General features: G+C 46.3%; 1 long non-coding RNA gene across 1 annotated transcript; it reads left to right on the forward strand.

Moving 5' to 3' along the window:
* The first annotated feature begins 15,056 nt into the window (after window positions 1–15,056).
* LOC125939042 (uncharacterized) lies at window positions 15,057–17,240 on the forward strand. Its single transcript, XR_007462915.1, has 2 exons — window positions 15,057–15,842; window positions 16,889–17,240. It is a non-coding gene; the product is annotated as an uncharacterized LOC125939042 (long non-coding RNA).
* Window positions 17,241–17,584: the final 344 nt, after the last annotated feature.

The following is a 17,584-nucleotide window of genomic DNA, read 5'->3' on the forward strand; positions in this document are numbered from 1 at the left end:
TTTCCTTCCTTCTGTTTTTATTGGGGGATTAACTTTCTTATTTCTTCAGATACAAAGTTAGGTTATTGATTTAAGATTTTTCTTATTTTTCAACGGAGATATTTGTGGCCACATAAACCCTACTTTTGCTGAACCCTGTAAGTTTTGGAATTTTGTGTTTTCATCTTTATTCACATAAAGATATTTTCTGATTTCCCTTGTGATTTTTGTCCTTGATCAACTTACTATTTAGGAATGGATCCTTTGGGGTCTACATGTTGCGAATTTCCAAAATTTCCTTCTGTTTTTGATACCTAATTTCCTTCCATAGTGGCCAGAGAACATCCTTTGTATGTATAACCCTTTTAAATTGGTTTTGTTTTTTTGCATTAATATATGATTTATCCTGGAAAATGTTCACTGTGCACTTGAAAAGAAGGTGTAATCTTTTATTTGGGGATTGAATATTCTCTAGTTCTTAAAAATGTGATGTTTATTTATTTTTGAGAGAGAGAGAGAGACAGAGCATGAGTGGCAGAGGGGCAGAGGGAGAGGGGGACACAGAATCCGAAGCAGGCTCCAGGCGCTGAGCTGTCAGCACAGCGCCCAAGGTGGGGCTCGAACTCATGGACTGGGAGATCATGACCTGAGCTGAAGTCAGACGCTTAACTGACTGAGCCACCCAGGTGCCCCAAATATTCTATAGTCTAATGGTTTACAGCATTGTTCATGTCATCTATTTCTGTGTTGGTCTTTCTATCCGTTACTAAAAGGAAAAAATTGACGTCTCTAACAGTTACTGTTGATGAGTTGATTCTCTCTTCAATTCTGTCAGGACTTTTTCCCTGCATTTTGGGTCTCTGTTGTTAGGTACATGCATGTTTTTAAATGTTACATCATGGATGGCTTGACCCTTTTTATGTTTGCAAAATATTCTTTGTTTCTAACAATATTTTTTTTCTTAAAGTCTATTTTGTGTGATATACATGTGTGTGTGTCATTGAATTTAGACTGTGTCTCTTGCAGATAGCACATCCTGAAATATTTTCTTTCAAATCCATTCTGACAACCTTTGCCTACTGATTGAGTGTTTAATCCATTTACATACACCAGACTTACCAATAATACTGGCTTTATGAATTCTATTATGCTATTTGTTTTCTTTATGTCTGTTTTTTCCTTTCTTCTTCCTTCTTTCTTCAGTGTAAGAAAGATATTTTCTGTTGCATTATTTTTACTCCTTATCAATTCTTTTACTACATTTTTGAGGATTTTCTAATGTTGTCCTGCAGATTATAAATACTATCTTAATTTAAAACAACATATTTTGGGGGCACCTGGGTGGCTCGCTTGGTTAAGTGTCCCACTTAGGCCCGGGTCACGATCTCATGGCTGTGAGTTCAAGCCCTGTGTTGGGCTCTGTGCTGACAGCTCAGGGCCTGGACCTTGCTTCAGATTCTTTGTCCCTGCCCCTCTCTGCCCCTCTGCACTCACACTCTGGCTCTCTCTCTCTCTCTTTGTCAAAAATAAATAAATATTAAAAAAAATTTTAAACAACATGTTGTTTGTTTGTTTGTTTTGCCAGCTCAAAACTACTCTTGTATTCTTATATGTATTTTTTTAATGTTTATTTTTTTTGGGGGGGTGCGAGAGAGAGACAGAGAGTGAGCAGGGGAGGGGCAGAGAAAGAGGGAGACACAGAAACTGAAGCTGGCTCTGTGCTCTGAGCTGTCAGCACAGAGCCTGATGCAGGTCTCGAACCCACAAACCATGAGATCATGACCTGAGCCAAAGTCTGGAGCTTAACCGACTGAGCCACCCAGGTGCCCCTCTTAAATGTGTTTTTGATTTCAGTTATTGTATTGCTTCAACTACAGAATTACTACTTGATTTTTTTTTACAATTTCGACCTCTTTTCTCTATTTACTGTGGTATCACGGTTATACTTCTCTTTACCTCTTTACAAAATAATTGTTTTGAAAATATTTAAAATACATGATTTAAAAATTGCGTATAATAAATCCTGTGCTTGGTCTTCTTCAGGGACGCTTTCCACTGATTTTTTTTCTTTGTGTATGGACCCTACTTCCTTGTTTCTTTGCATATTTTATACCCTTTTTCAAAAGCTGGACTTTTGACGTCCTGTGGCAACTCTAGGAATCACATTCTTACCCACCCCCCAGGGTTTGTTTTTGTTGATGTTTGTATTTTGTCTTACTGTTATATTTTAAAACTGATTCTGGAATATGAATTGTTTGTCGCTGGAGTGTTCACTCGACTTAGTGGTCGGCAGATTGGACAGAGGTTTCCTTCTATGCCTGGAATCAGCTTTTGTTGAGGGGCTCTGTGTACATGTTGGAGTTCATTTTCCATTTTCAGGCGCGTAGTTTACATTTCTTCCTCAGCATTCACTTCTTCCTTGCACAGGGCCTCAAGGTCAGCCGGAGGGGAGAAGCTCTGGCTTTTCCTCAAGATGTGCACCGCCCTGCTCAGGTGCACAGCCCAACAAGTGAGTGTGGGCCTCCTGCATTCCCGGGGACGTCTTGGAGCTTTTCAAAGCCCCCCTGTGGACATCTCATTCTTCACCATTTCCTTCTAAGGGTTGTTGTTCACCTCAGTGTTTCCCCAATTGTCATCACCCACGCAGGCAGCCGCAATGTCAATTAGTTGCTGCAGATGTTTTCCGACAAACGATTCCGGAGAAAATGCTATCCCCGCTGAGTGAGCTCTAACTCACATCCCATGAAAACAAGCCTTGTGAGTGTAATTTTCCAAGGAAATGCCAGACAGGTCAAATGATAAGAGTTACAGAGGAATTGGGTGTTTCGGGAGCTCCAGTCACCTTCTGCCCCTTACAGAGACCGCTAGACCACTGCTTCTCACTCCGAAGGTGGGCTGCTGGTTCTTAAGGCTACCACTCAACTAATGAAAGGGGAATGCACCTTACTTGCATTTTGGTGAGCCTCCTGGATGTTTATGTTCATATGTTTTATCAAACTTGGAAAGTTTGAAGCCACCACTTCCAATATTCCCTCGGCCTTTTTTTCTCCCTCTTCTCCTCTGGGACTCATCCACGTAAGTTGACCTATGTGGTGCTCCACAGGTCCCCTCGCCACAGGCTACTTTTCTTTCATCTTTTTTCCTTTCTCTTCCTCAGACTCAAGGTTTCCCATTGTCCTGTTGAAGGAATTTTTCATTGCAGTTAATTGTACTTTTCAAGTCCAGAATAATTTCTTTCTGCTTTCTTTTTAGGTTTTGTCTCTTTGCTGATATTTCATTTTGTTCACACATCCTTTTCCTGACTTTCTCCTTGCCTTTCTTTAGTTCTCTGAGCCTTGGTTGTTTTAAATCCTTTGGTAGATAGGTCATCAAAGTGTTTTCCAGGGATAATTTCTGTGGATTATTTTTCTTATGATAGGCCATACTTTTTTTTTTTTTTTTTTTTTTTTTTTTTTTTTTTTTTTTTTTTGCCTTGTATGCCTTGGATTTTTCTTTGTTGAAAACCAGATATTTGAATCTAACAATGGGGTAACTTTGGAAGTCAGATTCTCCTCCATTTTTCACTGCTTGATGCATTTTGCTATTTTTTCTTTCTCTCCTTCTGCTTCTTTTTTAAAAAATTTGTTAAGGCTGCCTATGTGCCATGAATCAGCCTGAGACGTAAACCTGAGATCTTTCAGGGGGTTTTGAGCCTGTGCCTTTTCCTGGGCAGTCATGGTCACTTTCTAATTTTCCCTATAAAATGTGCTTTCTTTTGAAGGTCCTAGCCTTTAATGTCTGACTCCTGAAAATGGAAAAAAAAGAAAGAAAGAAAGAAAAAATGATGGAAGGAAACAAAAGAGCCCTTGAAATTGAAATTCCCTGGAAGTTCCTTCAGCCAGAGAGGACAGAGGGCCATGTAATGATGAGGGGAGGTATAACAACAGTGGCCGCCCACCCTCTGTGCCTCTGCGATCAGAGGCAGCAGTCAGCGATCAGAGCACAGATCCCCAGTATCTGGAGGGCAGACCCTTCTTTGCCTACGTGGCTCTTGCAAACTGTGCACAGGTTGCTCGGAGAACTTGGACACGGCTGTCGACCGTGGGGCTGAGGGTGGGGCAGGGGTAGCGGCTATTGTGTTAAGAGCTAAGATTGAGCAAAATTAACCATAATTAACCATCTAAGCCTTTCATCCAGAAGTTGCAAGCCTTCAATAGATTCCAGAGTTCCAAAATAGTTACGTCAGTTTCTGCTAGTGCAATTGTTGCCTAGGTGGAGGGACCAGTTCCAGATGCTTCTTAGCCCACCATCTTCCCAGAATCCTCAGTCGTGTATCCTTGTACTACTGACAGCCAATAGAGAGGGCCAGCTATCTTATCATGAAAAAAGAGATATTAGTACAGATTTCTTCTGTTTTTGTTTTTTTTTTTTAATTAACGTTCTTACAGAAAGTTGCCTACGGATGGATTAAGTAACCATAATTTTTAAAATATTCTAAAGACACTTTTAATCATTCAGAAATGCTTACATCTTTAAAATATTCTTGCCCCATTTTTTGGCACATTTTGTGAGGTGTGTTATTAATTATTGTGAGTATTTCAGAATCATTTATTAATAAAATGTGGCATTTCCCTGGCAAGAAAATCCCATTAGTGCTTTGCTATAAAAGCCCCATAAGTGGAGTTCTAAGTACTTTATCAGCTTCCTGTCCTCTTTTTGAATGACAGCCCGAGTAATTAAAAATAGTCAGCACTAAAATGATTTATTTTCATCTAAATAGAGATTACTTAATTTAATTAAATATGCTTTATGCTTTGCGATTGCCACAAAGTGGTTCCTGCAAACTTCTAACTCATTATTTAATGCATCCACAGCCTCAGTGGAATATTAAGAGGACACAGGTTTTAGACCTCTTAGCTCCACTTTGTAAACATCGTTAAAAATTCAAGAACTGTCCGGAAATTCTATGTTGGCCTATGAAGCTTACATAGTTCCTGATCTTTTTTTTTTTATTAAAGTTACTACACTTTCTTTTGTGCTTCTGTGATTCTGATATGCTTTTTTGTGCATGAATTTACAATATACAGGCTAAGGATTGATTACCTCTCATAAACATTACGAACCATTTCTCGATTTTTCCTGGCTCTCCTGAACGCACCCTGCTTCCTTTTCCTGTCTGTACACAGGAACAGTTTTTCTGTCCCAAGGCTTTGTTTTCTGAGTTGGAAATTCGAAAATATATCAGTTTCACAATTTAAAATAAAACTTGCAGTCTTCGAACTACGAGTGCATTGCATCTCATTGAATTTCTCATTATCAAAACGCAGTGGCATTCTTGAAAGTCATTTTTTTTCCCTTGAGGGTAAACGTAAGTTCCTCTCACGATCTTCTTGTTGACTTTTAGACTGCAACAATCCGAAACCAAGACAGGTATGTGCATAGTTGATGGAAGCCGGGGGGGGGGGGGGGGGGGGGGGGGGGGCCCGCCACGGCCAGGGTGGGTAGTTTCCAAGGACTCTGAAGTCACACTGCCCAAGTTCGAACACCAGTCTTCCTATATTAGCTGCCTAATTACACGGAGGTCACATGTCCTCTCTGAGTCTCAGTTTCTCCTTCTGTCAAATGACAATTGTAACAGAACCTGTGTCATTGTAAAATGACAACTGTAACAGAACCTAGGTCCTTGTGAGGAGCGAATGAGTTCATTAGCACGTAGTGAGCACTGAATAAATGACAACTTTCATCAGCTACGTTTGATTCAGCGTCACTTTAATGCTGAACTTTTATTCTTTACGTACAGCATATCCCGTCTGCACAATGTGTCGGCAGAAGGGATCTTGTACACCCACCCTACAGGTGAAGAAATATTTTGCCCAAGGCCATCGCAGACATGGCTGCTGGAGCCAGATGTCAACGCAGGTCTAGGCCAGACAGCCTCGACCCCTCCTCTTCAGGTCCTCCGGAGACTGGGGGGGGGGGGGGGGGGGGGGGGGAGGGGGGAGACGGGGGTGGAACACAAAACACAAAAATGGAAATCTTGCTTTAGACACCACCTATGGAGAAAACCTGAAATGTGACATCTTTTCTAGCTGACAAGGGAACTGAAAACCAGAGCAAAGTTGGAAATGTGGGCTGTTCACCTGACTGGAGGGTTTGGGGAAAAGGCCGAGCGACCCTGAGTCAAACCCTCAGCACACCAGGCCTTCCGTTTTTCTGAAGTGAGGACACAGCCACACACAGAGTCGGGTTACACCAGCCACGAAGATAGGCTCCGAATGAGGGGCACCTGAGTGGCTCAGTTGGTTAAGCCTCCAACCCTTGATTTTGGCTCAGGTCACGATCTCGAGGTTCGTGGGCTCAAGCCCCGCGTCAGGCTCTGTGCTGACAGGGCAGAGCCTGCTTGGGATTGTCTCTCTCTCTCCCGTGTCTTCCGCTGCCCCTCCCCCCCTTTCTCCAAACAAATAAATCAAGTTTAAAAAAAGACAGGGTTCGAATGAGAATGCAAGGAAAACAAGGCCTTGGCATCGAATGCTTCACGCCCAGGCTAGGGAGCGGTCAGCCCATGGATGGTCAGGAGACTCAGCCTCTGCTTCTAGACCACAGTGTAGAGAACAATGCGCCCTCCACCTCCCTTAGAGACAAAGCCAGACGGCTCAGGCTTCCCATCCTAAAGCTCTCAATAGACTGTGCACAGATATAACTTCACGGACAGAATCAAATGGATGATCAACTTCATTACCTTGTCTGGTCTCTCTCCGCTGATGACACAAGTTTCTATTTCTTTAAGGAAATAGAAATAATCACAGGAGACTCCACAAACGTGACCCACCAGAGACACCCACCTCCGTGGAATCTCACACACAGACATGCTTCCCAGGCGGTGCCCACAGAGAAGTAACCCGGCTCCTTCATCCAGGGCCGATTCCTCTAGTCGTTCAAGGTTATCAAGGTTCAAAGCTTGACACGTGTGCTCAGTGAGCTGACCTCGGACACCACTGTCTTCCACGAGAGGAAGACAGATAACCAGAGAGAGAGAGAAAAGCCGAGAAAACCAAGGAGGATAGAAATGGCCTTACCTCCTGCTGAATCTCCAGTGCTCCTCTCAGGGCTCACTGACTCCCGAATTATTGAATATTATTGAATATTACATTACACCTCTCGAGGCACTTGGGCTTTGGTTAAAACAGAAGGCAAAGGTCTAGACCTCCAGCCTTTCCCTTTCCAAATCGGAATCGACTTCATGTTTCATTTCCTCATAAATATCTTGGTTGGAAGAGTGGGGAAAGAAATGTGCGGGTGTATTTTCTCGGGGAGGTCTAAAAGGCAGTTTTGTTTAAAATCTTCCTCTTCTGTTTCCTGATTCTCTTCCCATGACCTTTATTTCTCCCGTCAAAATTTCTCACCGTACTTTTCGCTAAACATATCTCTATTCGTCCATCTCCCAAACTATTTTAGAAACCACATGAGAACAGTCCAGCATAGGAGGTACCCTTGTCGATGATTTACAGATGAATGAAAGGGGCGCCTGTGTGGCTCAGTCAGTTAAGCATCGGACCTCAGCTCAGGTCGTGATTTCACGGTTCCCGGGTTCAAGCCCTGCGTGGGGCTCTGTGCTGACAGCTCGGAGGCTGGAGCCCGCTTCCGATTCTGTGTCTCCCTCCCTCTCTCTCTCTCTGCCCTTCCCCATTCGTGCTCTGTCTCTCTCTCAAAAATAAACATTAATATATGTGTATGTATACACAAAATATACATGGAAATGAATGAAAGACCGGATTCTTCCTCGGATGGGAATATGTGGCAGCCCAGTTCTGAATTGTTCTTTGGCTTCTCCTGGAAACCTTTAGAGGAACACAGTGAAGAACAACAAAAAAATCTCACACCTTCAGGCCATGTTCGAGAAAACATGCCAACTCCAAATGCGACCGAAGTGTCCCCCCGACAAAGTGAGGGCACCCAAAGCAAGAGAAGTTTTAAAGAGACACCGGAACGGCGGGAGGTGTGCGGAGAACGTAGCTATGCCAGGCCTGACCCTTTCCTCCTTCCGCCCCTGACCTTGGGGCCGCTCAGCACTGCCACCTGAGCAACAGGTAGGTTCGTCTTGTGCTGCAGTCACCCCCCTCGCGGCCAGCTGTCGTTTCGGGGTAGCCCCGGCCACGAACGAATGCAATTTCTCTGCAGGGCGCGGGGAGGACGTTGAGTCTGGACTTGACCTCTCGCAGAGCCGCAGTGATGTGCCCCCACACTTACAGCCCTGGTCCCGGAAACCCCGACTGCCTGCCCCTTCTCCCCCACCGCTGGCAAGACTCCACAAAGCATCCTCGAGTTTACTTCTACACCTGCTTGATTTTTCTGCGGGGCGGGGGCCGAAGACAGGAACAAGGCTGCTTTTGCAGGACCAGGTGCCTGTAACTTGACCGGGAAGGGCTGGCTTACTCTCGGGGGTGCAAATGTGGGACGGATGTGTTCCTAGACCAAAGCCACCACCTGCCTCTGTGTGGGATACGATGCAGACATCAGGCGGAATCCTACTACGTAGGTCTGGCCTCGCCCCTTCGGGGGCACTTTCGAGATCGGGGGCTTCAGAGCGTTGCGGAGGTTAACCGATACCGGCGGCCGCCGGCTGTGCGATTTCTCTGGCCGTGAAGTTGCTCCTAACAGGTGCATTAACAGGTGGCTGGTCTTTTGGAGGCAGTTCCCGGTGCCAGTGATGTTCGCACGTGTACATTGTGTGGTGAATCCCGCAGACTCGGGCCTTCCTCCTCTAGTTCTCTGTTCTGCCCCGGCTTCTCTCTCCACACCTGACGGGGGCACTGGTCGGAGGTGGGAGGGAGTGTGGGGGGGTAGTCTAGAGCAGCAGGTGTGGGGTAAGAACCACCCCCCCCCAGACTTTCCCTTTCTGTGGGTTCTCCACCTTTATACTCAAGACGCTCATCTGTTCCAAGATAGTCTCCAAGCCACGGTTTGTAACATTATCTGGAAGCCACACCCGGTGGACACTCCTTACCCTCTCGGGTTCCACATTACAGGCAGATGGTGCCTCCAGGGGCCCTTTCTTACAACCGTGCATTAGATAACAACTCCCTGCCCCCCCCTTGGCATGCTGGAACCCCCTTTTCCCATGCCCCGCCTATTTTTCAGCATAGCCTTCAAGCTCCCTGATAGACTCTATTTCACTTCCGAGGCTGTTTCTTTCCTATGTTTCGGTCAGTGCCTTAACACCAGGACAGGGAACAGCGGTACCTACATGTCCTGCGCCCTCCACGGACGTTTGCACAGCAACGCGCAGGCCTGGTGAGCGATGGGCGCAAAATCCGTCACTCTCTTTCATCCCTGCTGTTCTATTACTTTATGGTTTCACCATGCAGTTTAGTCAACAAGTTCAAGGAATCCCTGTCAAGTGCTGCTGACACTCCGGGACTCCCACTCTGTGTTATCGCTGCAGCGCCCGCACTGTTTCTTTGCTGGAAAGGTATGCGTGTCCAGAGACGATGATTTCAGTAGGAAGCAATCGCGTTCTCCTCGGAGGAGCCTTCCTTTCCTTTTTTTCAAAAGGAAGTCTGAAACGCCTTCCATGTGTTAGTTACTTTTAAGGGCACTGAGAATATGCGGACAGAAAAAACACAGACCCTTTCTTTAAGACCAGTAGAGTTCTAGAAAGCGAGACATGAAAGGGAATAGTCTTAGGGCAGTGCCGTATGTTATAATAGAGGGACGTGCCGCGGAGTTCCTGGAGGGAAGGACAGCCCTTCCAGGGAGAGGACGGGGAGGAGTTAAGAATCCCAGATAAAACAGTGGTAAGATAGACTCTGTTCTTTACCGGCTGCAGCTGCCCCGATCCTGGACCCCCAGTCCGCTTCTGGCCCCAAGGCCCTAAACTCAGCAACCAAACCCTTCAGCTTCCTGGGCCGTGGGACACGTTCTCTACCCCAACTGTTCTGTTATCCCAGCAAGACCGAACACAATTCCACCTGTGCTCCTAGCTCTCCTCTGCACACAAGCAGCTGTCTTTTCGCTCAAAGTCTTACAGATTAATTTAAGCGAACATTAGGTTAGACGCGACTGTTCCCGATGGAAAAGAATATTGGAGGGGAAGAAGAATCTGATGCCGGCAACGAGATGCTTACAGGTAGCAGAGAGGAATTATTGGGGTCCGAGGGCATTTCTCAGCGCTCCTAAAATTATGCCCAAGAGCAGCCGCTTTCTCTGCTGTTGGCGAACGCTGATTCCCCGGGATCTGTCAAATGCCTCGGATACAGGGAATCCTCACCTGATGATTCCGAGTGCATCCGGATGGCATCTACCTCAGGGACTCCGGGAGAGATCTCTGAGGCCAGATAGCCCCAGTATGTGCTTGGCTTATTTTAGGACAGAGGTTTCTGCTTGGGGAATTGTAATGATCTGAGCAAAGCCAATTTCTCCCTTCTTTCCAATTGATAGCACATGGCCTCCATTATAGGCACTCTCGAGTGCCTTTTGTAAATCCACACATATTTCTGCACAAAAACTAATGGTCCATTGAGTCAGGAGTTCTGCGTGTGACAGCAGCTGGTGCAGCTGTTCCAGAGGAAAGCAGAAAGCCCCCGTGATGGAGTTAACCATAAAAAACTAAAGCACAGGGAGAAATCCTTTCTGACCCAAGGTGGAGATCGATCACAGGTCTTGAGACAAAACGATCATTACCGTTGGCAAATTTTCATATTGGCAAGTGTGGCTGCACACACAATTTTTCCATATAAATTAAGCTAAGTACACCGTGAACAGTTGGTACTATTAACAGTTACTACACTTTTCAACAGTCTTTCACAATTCTCTTCAATTCGTACCATGTGAATTAGATGTGTTAATCACTGCATTAAACAAGGCATATAATGAGATAACTTAATTTGCCACGACATGTGGAGAAAGGGAGATATTGAAAATATGACAAAACAACACATTTAAAAGAGATGTTTTCCGAGGTCGCACAATAGGGAGAATTCTGGGATGTTCAGGAGAAGACTGAAACAAATTCGGACTATGGAAGAAATATATGCGGAAATGTATCTATATTCTTCATAGTGTTGTTTATAAAGCCACACTGGGAAAAGAGTGGTGGGCAGGCTTAAATACGGTAGAGGATATTCACAGGATTCACCTCTGAAGCCACTGAAATTGATGTTGTGAAATACATTTGTGAAAAAATGGTCACAACAACTTGTGCAGTGTGATTCGCTATGTTATCTGTTCCCCCACTTATCTACGGAACAAGTACGTACTTTCTTGCACACAATCCTGGACGGATATGTATGATGGTATTAACGAAGGTTCTTCTAGAATGGAAAGAATATATATGAATTTCTTTTATCTTGCTTTTTCTTCTTAAAAACATGTAGTCCATTGTAGTGTGGAAAACATGAATTATTTCACACAAGAAAACCAAAACACCAAATGCTTTAGTTTTTTTAATGTTTATTTATTTTGTGAGAGAGAGAGAGAGAGAGAGAGAGAGATTGTGAATGGAGGAGGGGTGGAGAAAGAGGGAGAGAGAGAACCCCAAGCAGGCCCCTTGCTGTCAGTGCAGACCCGACCCAGGGTTCAAACCCACGAACCATGATATCCTGACCTGGGCTGAGATCGAGAGTCAAAGGCTTAAACAACTGAGCCACCCAGGCGCCCCAATACTCCAGTTTTTTTTAAAAAATAAATCTTCCCCAAGCATAGGCAGATTCCTCTGTAAAAGTTCCCTCCAGAAGAGTGGAAACAGGTCAGAATTTTCCAAAAGATCTTTACCAAACTCCAAGAGAGAGAATAAAAGGGAAACCGCAAAGAAAAGACAGGAAACGTAAAAACAGTCACCCTTTCAAAATACTGTTATCATATCCCATAATGACTGCCTTCCAAGCCCACAGACGGGTTTCTGTCATCCTCCTGTCTTGTTCCAGCCCCAAAGGCTGAACACCACTATCTGCCCAACATGCTGGGATTCCTGCACTTTCAAGTTCAAATGAAGATTCCAACTTGTTTTCGAGCACATTAAAAAAAAAAAGTGATCTTCAGGTTATTCCAAACTCTTCCCTGAATCCAGCAAAAAGTTTCAGGTAGCGGCTATAGACCCAATTCCAGCAATAGGCTATTTCTTCTACTTTTGGTTTTTGTTCTGAGGGAACAATGATCAAAAGCCAATTGCCAAGCTATTTTTAACGGATAAAATCAATGAACCTCCATTCAGATATAGCGATGCTTTCTATTCCCCACCATCCCGTTGCCAATACCCATGCTGGTTATGGAATGGTCTACCCAAGTTCAAAGTATCTCTGTAGGTCTGTGCGATTCTTGCCCAATGACTACAGCACTTCTAAAACAGGAAGTGCACAGAAAGAAATACAGGACGGTTTTCTCTTTGGAGTATTTCTTTCTTACCTCCAGATTCAGCTCCAAATCTATGTCTTCTATGACACTTCTGCTATTTTTTTTTAAGAATTTTGATCACTCGATTTGCACACCAGAACTTGTTTTTCTAATTCTGAGCCCTGCGTTGACTCGTACTTCACGCTTTTGTTCCAGCCCGCTTTTCCATTCCGTATTTCAGTTTTTGTTCCTTATCTCCTTCAGCATGCGCGGTATTAAAAATCAGGGTTTTTGAATCTGAGGTCCCACTTTCAAATCCTAATTTTCCCATATCTCAGCTCTGTTATTTTGAACAAATCGCTTCGTCTTTCTGATTCGCAATTTCTTACCCGAGATAAAAGTCCCACCTTGATGGATGTTTGGTGAAGATCGGATCAGTTGCTTACACGCGCCTGGCACCGGCTCAGTTCTGAATGAAGGGAATCTCTCATGATATTTACAGCAGTGGTTCACAGGGATTTCATTCATGCAACTTTTCCAGGGACTTTTTAATTAGTTATTGGTATAGCACTTTATTACCACGTTTAGGAATGGGGGCGAACAAAAACGCACGGCATCTGGGGAGACCCTCCCATCGCTCACATCCACTCCTTGTTAGGCCAGCAAATTGATGAGAACTTTGGTTGCACACACAGCCAGCGGTAGGGACACGTGAGTGATTAGATCCAGGCAAATAGACCGGAAACCTAATCCTCTGTGAGAAAACCCCAGAACGTAGGCTCCTTCCCTGCTCACCACAGACACTCTGTGGTTCACTAAAGGAAAAGCGGTTTGCTTGTTAATATGGCCGGCCTAATATGGCTGGTTATCTTTTCCTTCTTTCTTTTCTTTGTGGAGACAGTTTGGAAAGCTTCCCAGATGTAATCCATACACCCTTCCAAACAGCACCTCGGAGGCTGAAGCGATAGGAGGGGTGTGAAGAAAGACCACATTTGCTATTGGGGTGGCTTTTTCTCTCTCTTGTAAGTTGGTGGATTCCTCCCTGGCTATTCAGAGGGTAGAGAAAAGAACCTGCCCACTTAAGCTTCAGCAAACACACAAATCAGACGCATCTCTGGTCTGCAGGTCCGTGAGTCTGTGGCTGTGAATTCGTCTATGCGGGAGCCTCACGTCAGCGCTGGGCCAAGAGGGGGATTCATCACAGGGCTGGGCATCCGTCGCCACAGTGCGAAAGCATCACGCTGCTCCCCCCCGTCGCTGAGCTCTTTGTGACTCCCTTCCAGATGTTTTCTCTCTACCATGGAGGGGGAGGTGATAGATTGGGACGAGCCAGAGGGGGAGAGACAGAAATGGATCGGCTAGTGCAGGAGACGTTCTCAAGAGACACACACGATGGAGGTCCCTTGTTTCATGCAGTTTTGTTTCTAGAACACGAGGAAGAGGCCTGATCCAAGAATCGATGCCGAGGTCAGGGGTCTCCTGGTCCTCAGGGCGGTGGAGGAGGCGGAGGGACAGGCTCCGCTGGAAGATTCCCTGCGGCTTTGCCCCCAGCACAAGAAAGAAGTGACTGTCGCAGGTGGGAAAAGTGTATCCCCCAGTCAAACAGGCAGAGAGGCTGGAATCATGCAGCTAAGGAAGGTGGAAGAGAAAGGAAATTGCGGGTTGCTGATTTATTTGAGTGAGGAGAAATTAGAAGAGAAGAAATGTATTTAATATGCTCTCAGAATAGCATGTTGACCTTCCCCTGTCTGGGGGGGATGCTGAGGTGTGTCCCCCACAAAAGATATGTTGGAGTGTTAGCCCCCCTCCCGGTAAAGGTGGGTCTTTGCAGATGTAGCCAAGTTGGGGTGAGGTCATCCTGGGATAGGGTGGGCCCACACACAACATGACAGGTGTCCTTAAAGAAGAAACCCAGGGAGCTATGTGATGCAGTGGAGTGGGGCATTGGCCAGCAAGTGGCACCCCACATTGCCAGCACTCCCAGGAAAAGGGGTCAATTCCAGGGCTCCCGAGGGGGTGAGATCCCGCCATCAGCAGATGTCAGACTCTGCCCCCAGCGCGGTGGGGGAGGACATTTCCCTGGGTCAGCCAACCCGGCTAGTGGCATTTTGTCACCGCAGCCCTTGGAGCCTCATACAGGCACTGAAGGAACCACGGAAAACAGAGGACGCAGCGTTTACCCTCATAGAGTCTAGAGCTTCACTAGGATGTGATTCTCGTGGGCGCAGAAACCAGTCTTTCCAAGGCTGTTGGGAGAAGAGATGGGAGGCGTTCGAAGCAGGCTGTTGGGCGAAGTGTCTCTGCTAAAATTTCTGATCAAGTCCTCCCGCTGTACTTACATACTTACATGTGTATGATCATATTATTTTGAAGCTGAAACGGAGTTGAGAGACTATCCAGGGGCTTGAAAACCGTGTCCCACAAAGTGTCGGGGTCCCGAAGGGTGGCTGCATGGAGGCGGGCTCCGCCTTTGCAAAGGGGGCAGCTTCACAGTGACCTGCCCCGGGGACACAGCCACCGGCCTTTGGATCGTCCATCTGGTCGCCCACAGCGCAAACATCTGAGGGCTTGCCTTCTCCCAGCCAGTAAGACCGGGGTCCCTGAAGCTCGGGTAGGGTCATCAGTCCTGATGGACTGATGGAGGAGTCCGGGTCCTGAACCCTGCTTCTACCGCTGACACCTTCTCCACCATGACATTTTTTTCTTTTTTTGCGAGAGGCAGAACATAACTGGTGGCTTTAAGCAACAAATGATCCTTTGGGAAGTTTACCGGCTAGCTTACAGAATCCTACGAAAGACCCGAGACTCAAGATTGTCTCAGGACTGGATTTTATAATCCTGCTTGAGATTTTACCATCTCGGGATCGTAAAATGGGGAGGAATAGGCGGCAAAAAAAAAAAAAAAAAAGGGTAGGATGGATCCCGTGTCACAGGACCTAGGACCGCACCCTGAAGCCTCCTGTGACTGCTTGGCCTCTGTGACACCGTCAGCCTGGACCCACCCCCCCCCGCACCCCCAGCCTGGGTGCTCAGAGATCAAGGTTGCTGCTGCTGTCAGTAGCCTTCATGCTTGCCTCTCAGCCCTTGACAGTGTCTGTGAGTCAGAGCACAGCCAGACCTCAGTGTCCTGTCCCCGCTGAACTGCAAGGGACCAGAAAACTGAGAGGAAAATGGGATACTCTCAGCCTTATTTCGCACTAATGCAGTGAGCACTCGATGCCAGGTGCTCCTCGGAGGATCTGGGTGTGGAGGACCTGTATCAAAGTCTCCTGGACAATTTGATTTGAAAAACGTGCTTGGTGAAACCCGGTGACCCCGTCCAGTCGGTCCGGTCTGCGGAAGAGGGAGGTATTGGGGTTACGTACCTCTGTGGTGTGAGTCTCCACTCAGCCCAGCTTCTCTTGCTGCCTCCAGGGCCCCACCTGAGGTCTGCTTCCAGGCCGGGAAATACGTTCGCTGGAGAAGAGAAGGCTTTTCCAGCAGCCGAGACAAGGAAACCCTCTAAAAGACCAGGCGGTGTCCAGAGACAAATAAAAGCACTTAACCAAGGATCGCAGGTAGAGGACTTACCTTCTATGACAAGAGAGCAATTTCTTGCCAATTGAATACGATGTCGGTGTATCCCCTCAACTTTAAGGTAGACACCTGTGCAGAGGCAAAGAACGGGGCTCAGACCCTTATTCCTCAATTTGGGTTGCTTCCAAAAGTGAGTGGTGAGTCTACACTGAAAACCCAAAGAAAGCGTTTGTGAGAAATCCCCTACACGCCTGTGCTTGGAGGGCCAGGCATGAGGGCACCTGTGTGAACGTCGGCAGAAGCCGGGATGCTTCCTTGAGACCCCAGGGCCTGTGAGGTGACCCTGACCCTAGCCGAGCACAAACCTTCCAAGTGGATTTGACTCAAGAGTGACTACCGAACAGGTGGCCGTGGAAGCCGTCTGAGCTGCCCCACAGCGAGGCTTCCGGCCAGCACTTGGAGGCGCCCAAAGCCAGCATAACTGAAGGAGCCCCCTTAGCCGGTGGAATAAACTGACAAAATGCCACCAGAGGCTGTGTGTATGGGGTTATTACACCACTGTTCTCCATTTTACGTGTACTTTAGAAAGCAGAATAATGATACCTTTTTCTTAGGAGACATGGAGGGATATGGCCCCCAACTCATATAAACCTTTAGCCAAATTTCAGACTCTCTCTTTTTAAAAAAAAAGTTTATTGGCTTACTTTGAGAGAAAGAGAGAGCGGGAGAGAGGAAGTGGGGGAGGGGCAGAGAGAAAAGGAGAGAGAGAATCCCAAGCAGGCTCCACGCCGTCAGCACAGAGCCGGGCTTGAACCCACGAACCGGGCAACTGTGACCTGAGCTGAAATTAAGAGTTAAATGCTTAACTGACTGAACCCCCCCAGGTGCCCCCAAATTTCAAATCCTTGAGAGCAGGATGATCGGAGAGCATTTTAATATAAATGGCAGATTACTGTATCACTTTGTGATGTCAGTGATTACATTTATGCCCACTAATTAGCCCCATCTGGAGATGGCGCCCACATGAAGCAAAGAGAAATGATTACAGCCAATGGAAACATTCCCACGTGCGCTTCTGTTTACCCAGGTTTCCCTGTGGCCCCGGTGAGGGGCTGCTGATCCATTTATTCTGCAAACAGCTTTGAACTAGACCACGTCTCAGTCATCTCTTCGCTTACTTCCCGGGATCTCGCTCAGACGTACAGGTAACATAATGTGCCCTTCATAACTGAGGAGACAAGCAGCAAAGAAGTTGTGATTCCTTTCATGGTCACATAGCTAGTGGCTGGGTGCATACAAGGTTTAAATCCAAGCTTTCGAACAGCGGGATGCAAAGACGTCCCCTGAAACCCAAAAGGTCTCGTGAAATTTCATTTAAGAGCTCACTTACCATTTGTTGAAGGGGATGATGATAGTGTTCTTGGAAGTATGACAAATAAGTGAAACAATCTTTCTAAACATCTGTCACAGTGCCTCGTCTGCACTACGGTGATGATAGATCCCTTCGTTTCTTTTGCTCAACATCAAGATTTCCCTACATTGTAGGATTAAACGATCACTCGGGCTTTAGAACTCGCTCTGTAGAATTTGGTTCCCCTGATAAAGAGAAGTGATATAGAAGACACCCCCGTACCGACAACTGCCTTATGTTAAACATCTTCTAAAGCATTAAACTACAGGCAGAGAACATGTTGGAATGTTCTGGAACACGTTGACCAACAAACGCCTGTGTGTGGCATTCAAAGCTTCCCTTCGCCCTCTTCGCCACACCCTCATATGTGGT

This window comes from Panthera uncia (assembly GCF_023721935.1).
Source record: "Panthera uncia isolate 11264 chromosome B2 unlocalized genomic scaffold, Puncia_PCG_1.0 HiC_scaffold_24, whole genome shotgun sequence".
NCBI lineage: Eukaryota > Metazoa > Chordata > Mammalia > Carnivora > Felidae > Panthera > Panthera uncia.